This window comes from Capsicum annuum, unplaced genomic scaffold (assembly GCF_002878395.1).
Source record: "Capsicum annuum cultivar UCD-10X-F1 unplaced genomic scaffold, UCD10Xv1.1 ctg82981, whole genome shotgun sequence".
In the NCBI taxonomy this organism is placed as follows: domain Eukaryota; kingdom Viridiplantae; phylum Streptophyta; class Magnoliopsida; order Solanales; family Solanaceae; genus Capsicum; species Capsicum annuum.
The window spans coordinates 6,533-15,810 of record NW_025893815.1 but is presented as its reverse complement, the minus strand read 5'-3'; the positions used below and the strand labels follow the sequence as shown (position 1 = coordinate 15,810).

Sequence of the window (9,278 nt, the reverse complement as noted above, 5' to 3'; positions counted from 1 at the left end):
TGAAAAAAGAAGTACACAATTCTTTTTCTATGAAGCTTCGTAGAACCTCTTTTTCTTTCCTAAGTATATGTGATTTCTGTTGAAAGTTTGTTTAGCGAGCAGATTTCCTCGATCTTAATATACTATGTAGGCTTCATTTGGAATTTGCATTGACCTTTTATTTACAATATAGTTCTAAAAGATTTTATATTTAACACTATCGTTCTAAAAAATGTGTTTAAGCATACATGACCGGATTATATTTGGTCTATTTTAAACAATTTTATTTACTTTCTGATTAAGGTAATGTTATTGTAACTCTATGGCGATATGGAGAGACGAAACTTGATATAATATTGTGGTTCACACTTCTCATTCTAGTTTATAGAATAATAGTTTTGTTGAATGAACACTTGCACCCAAGAGTGTGACCTAGTGGTCAATGAAGCAGATTGAGAACCATGAGGTCTCAGGTTTAATTTCCAACAAAGATAAAAACACTAGGTGATTTCTTACTGTCTATCCAAGCGTTGATTGACAGAGTTACCCAGTATCTGTGCTGGTGGGAGGTAGCAGTACCTGGTGTAACTAGTCAAGTTCTAAGCTGGCCCAAACATGATGGTTATCAAAGAAAGTTTGGCTTATTGTGAGGGACAAGTATTAAGGGACCAACAACTGGAGTTGTAAGGAAGTTTGAACATTTTTATTCTTTTCTTTTTAAGATAAATAGTTTTTTTCCCGGATATATTACTTTGTATTCGTCAGCGTTAAGGTTATGCTAGCAGTCCAAAAGAATTGAAAAATAATGAAAATAATCCAAGGATTCAAAGAGATCTACTACCTATTATGCATCCTGTACACATTGGCCCTTAAAAAAAAAACAAAAATCTACAATTCTATTCCATTTAACTTTCTGAATGGAATTATATTTATCTTCAAAATATCTTCAACTTTTCTCGCTCCATACAGTCCACCAAATACAAGGAAGGATTGTTCTCCCCCATTTCTTCTAACTCTTGCAAATCCCTTCTAATCCAACAGCTCAACAGATTGTTGTGTGTCCTTTGATAGTCCACTTTACTTCAACTCAATAGATCTGGTATGTGTTCTGGCATGGTCCACTTTACTTCTATTAAACTAAAGGTGTCAAATGGGCGGGGTTGGCTGGATTTGGGCGGATCAAAGAGGTCTGAGTTAACAAATGGGCGGGTTATTAACCAACCCTAAAGTTACTTGGGCTGAAATGGGTTGGGTTAAAATGCTCTAAAATGCGGGTCATAACCCTACCTACCCAATTCGAACTCAGATTTAATAGCTTTATTTGTTATTTTATAAACTTTTAGTACTTGAAAAATTATTATCTTTTTTTTTAACTTGGTAACTTTGTATTATATCACACAGTACAAGGGTTGTACTGAAACCTTTATATACAAGAGTACTCCTAAATCGACTATTCTATATCTAAATTTAGTCTAGAACATCAATTATCGAGGCAGTATCATTAGAGTATAGTTGATTACACCAAAAACATAAAAGCAAAATGCAGTTGAGTTTAACCTTCTGCACACTATTCTCTATACTCTCAAAGCATCTAGAATTCCTTTCTTTCCATATAGCCCACCATATAGCACCCAGGATAATTCTCCATTTAGCTCTGTCCTTCGCATGTACACCTGCTTCTCCCAGCACATTAAAGTCTCGAATACTTTCCTGGAAATGCCTTTTAGTCTTAAGAAGATTCTCCAAAGTTGTTGGGTGTACTTACAATGTAGAAATACATGGTTAACCATCTCTAAAGTTTCTCCACAGAGGAAACATCTGGAGCACAAGGCTTACACTTTCTTCATGACATTATCTTGTGTAAGAACTACTTCCTTGGTCAGTAACCAGACAAAGACAAAGCACGACACTGTGTGAGGTATCCTACTTTTCCATATTTGCTTCCATGGCCATCTTGGTTCAGGGTGATTTATTTGGTTCATCATCTTGTAGGCTTTGTTGACACTGAACATTCCTTTTTCATTTCCCATCCACCATAGTACGTCCTTCACTATCTGCAGTCCATTGAATAAGTCCACAGTATTAAAAAATTCAGCTACTCTCATTACCTCTTGGTCATTAAGTTTTCTTCTGAATGTGGTATGCATAATTCTGCTATAGTCCTCTATTAAAACAATACCAAGTTGTAGATATATGGAAAAATCACTTCCATATTCCCATCCTCATGTCAATTATCCTTCTAGAACCTAGTCCTGTTTCCATCCATCACTTTAATCTTTGAGTTGCTTTTAACTTCATTTCACTAGTGTCTAATAGATCTAATAGATCTCTAGAGGCTAACCCCGTATGGTGTGTTCACTTCTTTAGTAATCTATCTATCTTCTTCAGGATATTTAGCCCCAATCACTTTCCTCCATAGCAGCTGGTTATTTTTTGCATATTTCCACAACCATTTCATCACGAGAGCCCCTCAAGTCTTCTTGTCAATTGTCCACCACAGAGAGCACTACCACTTTTTCTCGCATATCTTTGTTCCTTATTGTATTGCTCTTAGTATGCCCACACACAAATCTCAACATCCTCATTTCTTCTACGTTTATCTTTCGAACATGCGGGCTCTTGACTAGCCAAACACTCAGCCCCATGCAAGATAGCTAGTATAACAACCACTTTATAAATTTACCTTTAAGTTTATTTTAACAAAATTCTTATACATGGCATGCTAGTTACTAGCTCTTTTGCAAGAGCTAATTAGGACAAAAAAACACATGTTAAGAAATTGATTCATCAAAAAAAAGCATAAATGTAGTTTATGAGTTTCAATCGTGTCTAAATGGAAAAAAAATTATGGGGGGGCTGTGTTGAGTATGGAACTTAGAACCTCAGTGCAGGATTTGAACACCCTTACTGTCACACTCAGTCTTGTTTTTTGTAGGAAGGGTGTTCATTAAAAAATACTCAGAAACGACAGAATTTGACCTATATATATATAATGTGATTATCAGCGAATATTGTTCAGTTGATCACCCTTGGATAGCTGTAGCTTGGCCACAGCTTGGCAATGTTTCCACCCTACTTGTAGTTATATTCTACAAAGTATATTCTAGTCCTTTTCCATGTGAGACATTATATCATTCATATTCTAACACTTCCATCCAGTATTGTACTACTGGATGTTACTGATTTCTACTCTCAGGGTACTATTTATGTTTTGATTTTTGACTTGACCTGTTTTCATGCTATTTTCATTGGGATAGAGGGCAGACGCATTAACTGACTAGAGAGAATTTACAAGTCCTGAGGGAAGAAAGTGTGTAACTTATATATTTTCTTGGCCTCTTTCCAATTGTTCTTCTACAGTGGGTACTTTTGTGTGTTACTTGCGCATAATGCTGATTACTTTGTTTGTTTTTTGTAGGTATTACTACAACAAGGTTACTAGAACATCCAAATGGAGAATGCCTGATGAAGTCAAGGTGATGTTAGATTTAAATCCAATATGGGTTTGTTTCGTGCTTTAAATAGCATGATAAGAAGGGATTGTTCTGTGCTTTAAATAGCATGATAAGAAGGGATAATATTTTGTTTTCTTGGATGCTCTAGTTCTCATAAAATCTTTATGCATTCACAGTTTCTAGCATGATAAGAAGGGGCAATATTCTATTTTCTTAGATACTCTATTCTCATAATGTTCAATTATTTATAAATTCACAGTTGGCTCATGAAAAGGACACCATTTCGCACGCTTATGATTTTGGATCCATTTCTGTTATTAAAACATCATCCCCGGGTGTAGATGGTTCATTATTTTTGGCACAAGGTGCTAAATCAAGCCCAATTACTGTATCAACAGTTGCTAACTTACCAACTATTATGGCTTCAGAATCATCGAGTTTATCTGGTAAGGTTTCTTCTTCGGTGATTGAAACAGTAGAAATGAAGAATTCCTTAGAACCTTCTTCGCCAGCTATTGCTAATTTGGAGAAAATTGGACTAGCAGTAACCTTGGAAAATTCTGTCCCACCACCGGTATATGTTTTCATATTTATATGTTATAAATTTGCCTCTGGTTTGTGTTGCTTCTTATTTAGAATTCAATTTTTCTGTAGTGCTGAGAATACTACAACTCAAGATGCAGTAGTGTATGATGATGGATTTCTTCAGAGAATAGAGAGGTACTTTGTCCTTCTGAAATACTTATGCGATTAGTTAATTACTACTGGTTACTATTTAAAACACCAAGAAAGCTTTTCGTAGCTGTTATGCTGGATGTTGATCCAATAGTTTTATAGTGCAGTTGTTAGTCAACTGCTAACAGGTGAAGAATATGCTCTAAATTCCAATGATGTTTGCTTTTGTCCTTTGTGCTTGATGTTGTGCCTAAAATGCAGAATGTCAAGAAAGATGCTGCAATAACTGAAATCGGAGGTGCTACTCCATTAGATGAGAAAACAGTTGAGCTGGGACCATTAGTTTATGAGAGAAAAATGGAATAGTTGATTATTGCTTTTTGGCCCATTTAATGTATGTTCTCGAAATTTCTCTTATTTCTATTTTAAGTATCTTATTTTATTTAGGAGCCAAAGAGTGCATTCAAAACTCTTTTGGAATCTACAAATATTGGGTCTGATTGCACGTGGGATCAGGTTTATTACTTGACTATTTTGTGCGTACCAAACAATTGAGGGAGATCATTTGACATGAATTGTATTTGTCAGGCCATGAGAGCAGTAATTAATGACCGGAGATATGGTGCTCTAAAATCCCTTTGTGAGCGGAAGCAAGCTTTTAATGAGGTATCTCTCCAAGTCTGCATTGGAATGGGTTAATTACTGCTTCAATGTTTCAGCATAGCGTATTGCAAAAATATAGATTGTGTTTGATATCCAATTGTTTCATGTTTGGTTGACTTAAATATTTTGGAAAATGTTTTCCAAATCAACTTATTTTCCTTAAATTTAAGGAAACTGAATTCCCTTCAAAAAGTAGGAAAAGTATTTTCCAAAACTCTCTTTCAATCTCACTCTTAATCTGAAATATTTATACAACTCTCAAATGTATTTTTTGAAAAATATTTTTTTATTCACCAATCAAACGCTAGAAAACATTTTCTGAAAAATGTTTTCCTTTCATCAACCAAACATAAGAAAACAAGTAAGAAACCAACATGTTTTCTAGGAAAACATTTTCCTTCATCCCAAACACACCCAAGGTCTATAGTGATCATTTTGAAGTTGTGTGTCTGTTCCAGTATCTGAGCCAAAAGAAAAAATTGGAAGCTGAAGAGAGGCATGTTAAACAGAAAAAAGCTCAGGAAGATTTCAGGATAATGTTAGAAGTAAGTGAAATTTTCTTTTGTGGTGTCTTCCATTTGATATATCATGATATTCACATAACCAGTTTCAAAAATAAAAAGATATTATCATAATATTCATGATGTGTTAGAGACTGGTATTTGATTTGTTCAAAAGAATAAGTGGTATTTTTCACAAAAATGTCCGTTGTTCTCAATCTTACAGGATTGCAAAAAACTGTCACCATCGTCAAGATGGACGTTTGTCTTTCACTTGTAATGTTAAGTTGTTTTCTGCTTGTTTTCTAATCTTGGTCATTGTTTGTATGTGTTTTGGTACTTTGAAGTTGATCCATTACTTGTGTAAATTCCATTGGATCCATTAACTATTTGCTATTGATTATTCAGTAAGGAAATCTCCATATTCGAATATGATGAACGTTTTAAAGCTGTTGAGTGAGCTAAAGACCATGAGGACCTTTTTGAATATTATGTGGTGGAACTTGAGAAAAAGGTGAAGCTCCTTTTGCAGAACTTTCTTTTAAGCTTCTATATGTTAAAAACTAAGTGTGCGGACTGTAGTTTCCTTATATGGTCTTTGACTCCTCACAAATTGAGTTAGCCTTTCATTTGAGATAGAAACAAGGTCCAATTTCTTAAACATGGTATTAGAGGCAGATCTATCTTGATTTTAGACTATTAGATGTTAGCCAACCTAGGTTAACTGATGCTACAAATGTCTAGTCTTGGTGTGCGATTAATGTATGAGAATCCCACACTAGTAAGGTATATGTGCTGCAGTTTCCTTATATGATCTTGGACAATCTTCACCACCTGACCTAGTTTTCGAAGTTGAGTTACACGCTGGTCCACTTGATTAACAACAGTCATTCCATTCCTTTTCTTTGCAGGATGTCTTTTAGTTTGTTCCCTTTTATTGTTTTGCTTAAAGAGTAGAAAGAAGGAAAGTTGTAGATATTCAACTTAAAATCTTGTGTTCTTTGAATACATTTTTAATGGCTCCTCAAGGGTACAACATTTAAATTTGTTCACCATTGAATTCCAATTTGAATAGACTTCCATGTATTGTATGTAATTTTTCTTGAAACTTGAAACTATGATATGCTTCTTCCACTCCCCCCCCCCCCCTCCGTCGTAAAATAGAAAACATTTTTCAATACTTTCATGCAAGTGTAGTTAAATTCACTTTGTAAATATTGTCTTCTTTATAGAGAAATTTTATTTTTTTTACTTTGTATTGGATTTTATTAGAAGCATGCGAAGTCATTGGAGGAGCAGAAGCGCAATAGAGTAGAGTACTTAGAATTTTTAAAATCCTGTGACTTTATTAAGGTATTTGTTCTAGTGGAATTAGCATCAGTTCCTAAATTATGTTTTTCAATTTCCAGGAGATAGAACTTCCATAGTTCCATTGTTGCTGACTTTTTTTGTTCAGGCCAGTAGCCAGTGGCAGAAAGTTCAGGACCGCTTGGAAACTGATGAAAGATGCTCCCGCCTTGAGAAAATTGATTGCTTGGAGATTTTCCAAGAACTACTTATTTTTCTAATACATCATAAATAACTTTTTCCAAACATCTTATTTGTACGCCTCAGTTTTAAAGTTATGATTTAAAGAGCGAAGAGGAGGAGCAAAGGAAACTGCGGATGGTATATTGCTTATTAGAATCGGGGGTTAAAATTAAATTTATGTTTGGAGACTTTGATTTATGTCTTTCTCACTGGGCGTACACCGTTGATTCAAATAGGAAGAATTAAGGAAAGCTGAACGTAAAAATCGTGATGAGTTTCGAAAACTGATGGAAGAGCGTGTTGTTGTGGGAATAATTAACGCAAAAACTAACTGGCATGATTATTGCATCAAATTTAGTTTTTATTTCTTGTGTTCAGTGAGTGATTACCTTCATGAGTTCCCTTTTCGTCTTTTTGAATTTTTCATCCAATAATTTCCTTCTTTATTTTGTGCTTGCAGATTAAAGATTTTGCTGCATATCTAGCTGTCTCATCAAATACTTTAGGATCAGCAGCAAAAGACTTATTTACAGATGTTATGGATGAGCTGGAGAAACAGGTGAAATAGGTTGCTAATAGGAGTATTGAATTGTGTCAACTACATTTGTTACACTAAGCCATATTTATAGACATTACACTACAATCCCTTTTTATTTGCTTTCACTTAATGAAGGTCTGAATTTGAATGGTTAAGATATCAGCCCATTATGTGTTTTTTTTTTTTGAAGATTCAACCTGTTAATACATCTTAATGAATCATATGTTAAACAAAGTCTGAAAATCATTTAGATCCTCACTAAAAAGTTCAATTCATTAGGTAAAAAAGGAAGTTAGTGTATTACTATATGGGAATATACTGGGTTTGTTGTTGTTGTTGTAGTGCATTAAGGAATAGAACATACTTGGTAGCATAAAATCATGAGATTGAGATTTGAGAGTTACCCCTCTGCTTGCTTTATTTTTTTAAAAACCACATATTTTGTTGAGATAAGAACAATAACCGGTTGTTCCTATTAAACATCTGTGTTGTTTCTCTTTATGCCAATTAGTTTCCTCTTTTTTTTCACTAGATAGTAGGTATTTAGGCTGATAGGAATGGTATTGTTGTAAACTTTTAAGTTAGGGGTTCCATGCTTTTAATATAGTATAGATATAGATGATTCTTTCAATCTAGCCAAGCTGTATTAAATGCTACTTCACGGACAATTGTAATTGACTTCTCCTCCATTGAATGCTGTTAATGGTTATATTATCTTAATTTTTATAGTTTCTCGAGTAGAACAACTCTGAGAAGTGATCATCAAACTTCCATGTTTTCACGTAGTTTCTTTGACTTCCAAGGACTCCTTTAAAGTATCACACAACTACACCATTCTATTTCAGCTAAGACTACATTTGTTTTTATTAATATTCAGACATTTGAATCATTTTGAATGCACATCTAAATGGTTAAGATATTGTCTCTAGATCTGAAAACTAAATGATAAAGGTTGGGTGTTTCTCAATATCTGAATGTGCAAAATTTATTTATTTCTGAATATAATATGATTATATATTAGAAATTTTTTTAATTTAATGCAATTAAATTATTATTTGATTAAAAAAGGAAACATTTATGTTTATTAGTGATAGTGGAGATGGTTTGTAATGCTGGTGGTGGTTGTAGTAAACTAATTGATGTTAGTGATTAGCAATGTTGGTGATGATAGTTGTGATAGTAGAGATAGTTGGCATTGTAGTAACCATCATGATATATGCGATTGGTAGTGGTGGTGGTGGTTGTGATGTGAAGTTGGTTAATGTTAGTAGTTGGAGGTGTTGATCGTGGTGACGAAAAATTGTATGCATGATGGTTGACGATGTGTTGGTGGTCGTTGGAGACGCTGTTAGCTGTGATGGTGGAATGGTTGTTAGTACAGATACTGTAGCGAGTGTAGCGGAAGGTAGTGGTAGAAGTGGTGACGCCGGTGACAGTGGTGGTGATGGTGTCCAAAGAATGTGTGGAAGTTGATTATGTGTTAGTGGTTGTTAGCGATGTGTGGAAGTTGATGATGTGTTGGTGATTATTAGTGGTAGTGCTAGTTCTGATAGATGAGTTAGTTGGTAGTAGGGATCGACCGGTAGCAGTTGATGGTGGCGGTGTTGGCGGTAGGGGTGTTCATGGGTCGATATGGCTCGGTTATTGGTCAAAACCATAACCAACCCAACTTAATCGGTTTTTAAATTTCTAAAACCAAACCAAACCAAACAAAAAAATAACCATCGGTTTGGTTCTTGTCGGTTTAGTTCGGTTTGATTCGGGTTTTTTGGTTTATAACTTTAGTTAATCATAAAAGTTGAAAATTTTAAAAAACCAATCCAATCTAACATATGAGATGTCAACCAAGTGTTGTATTTCAATCTTGAAACTATGATGTCAACTGAGTGTTATACTTCGGCAAAGCCATGATAACACCATATGAATGCTTTTAAAAAA

The 9,278-nt window shown here is 34.5% G+C and overlaps 1 pseudogene; it reads left to right on the top strand.

Annotated features, from left to right (window-relative positions):
* The window catches only part of LOC124895569, a 35,937-nt pseudogene extending 27,856 nt beyond the window's left edge, over positions 1–8,081 (top strand).
* Positions 8,082–9,278: the final 1,197 nt, after the last annotated feature.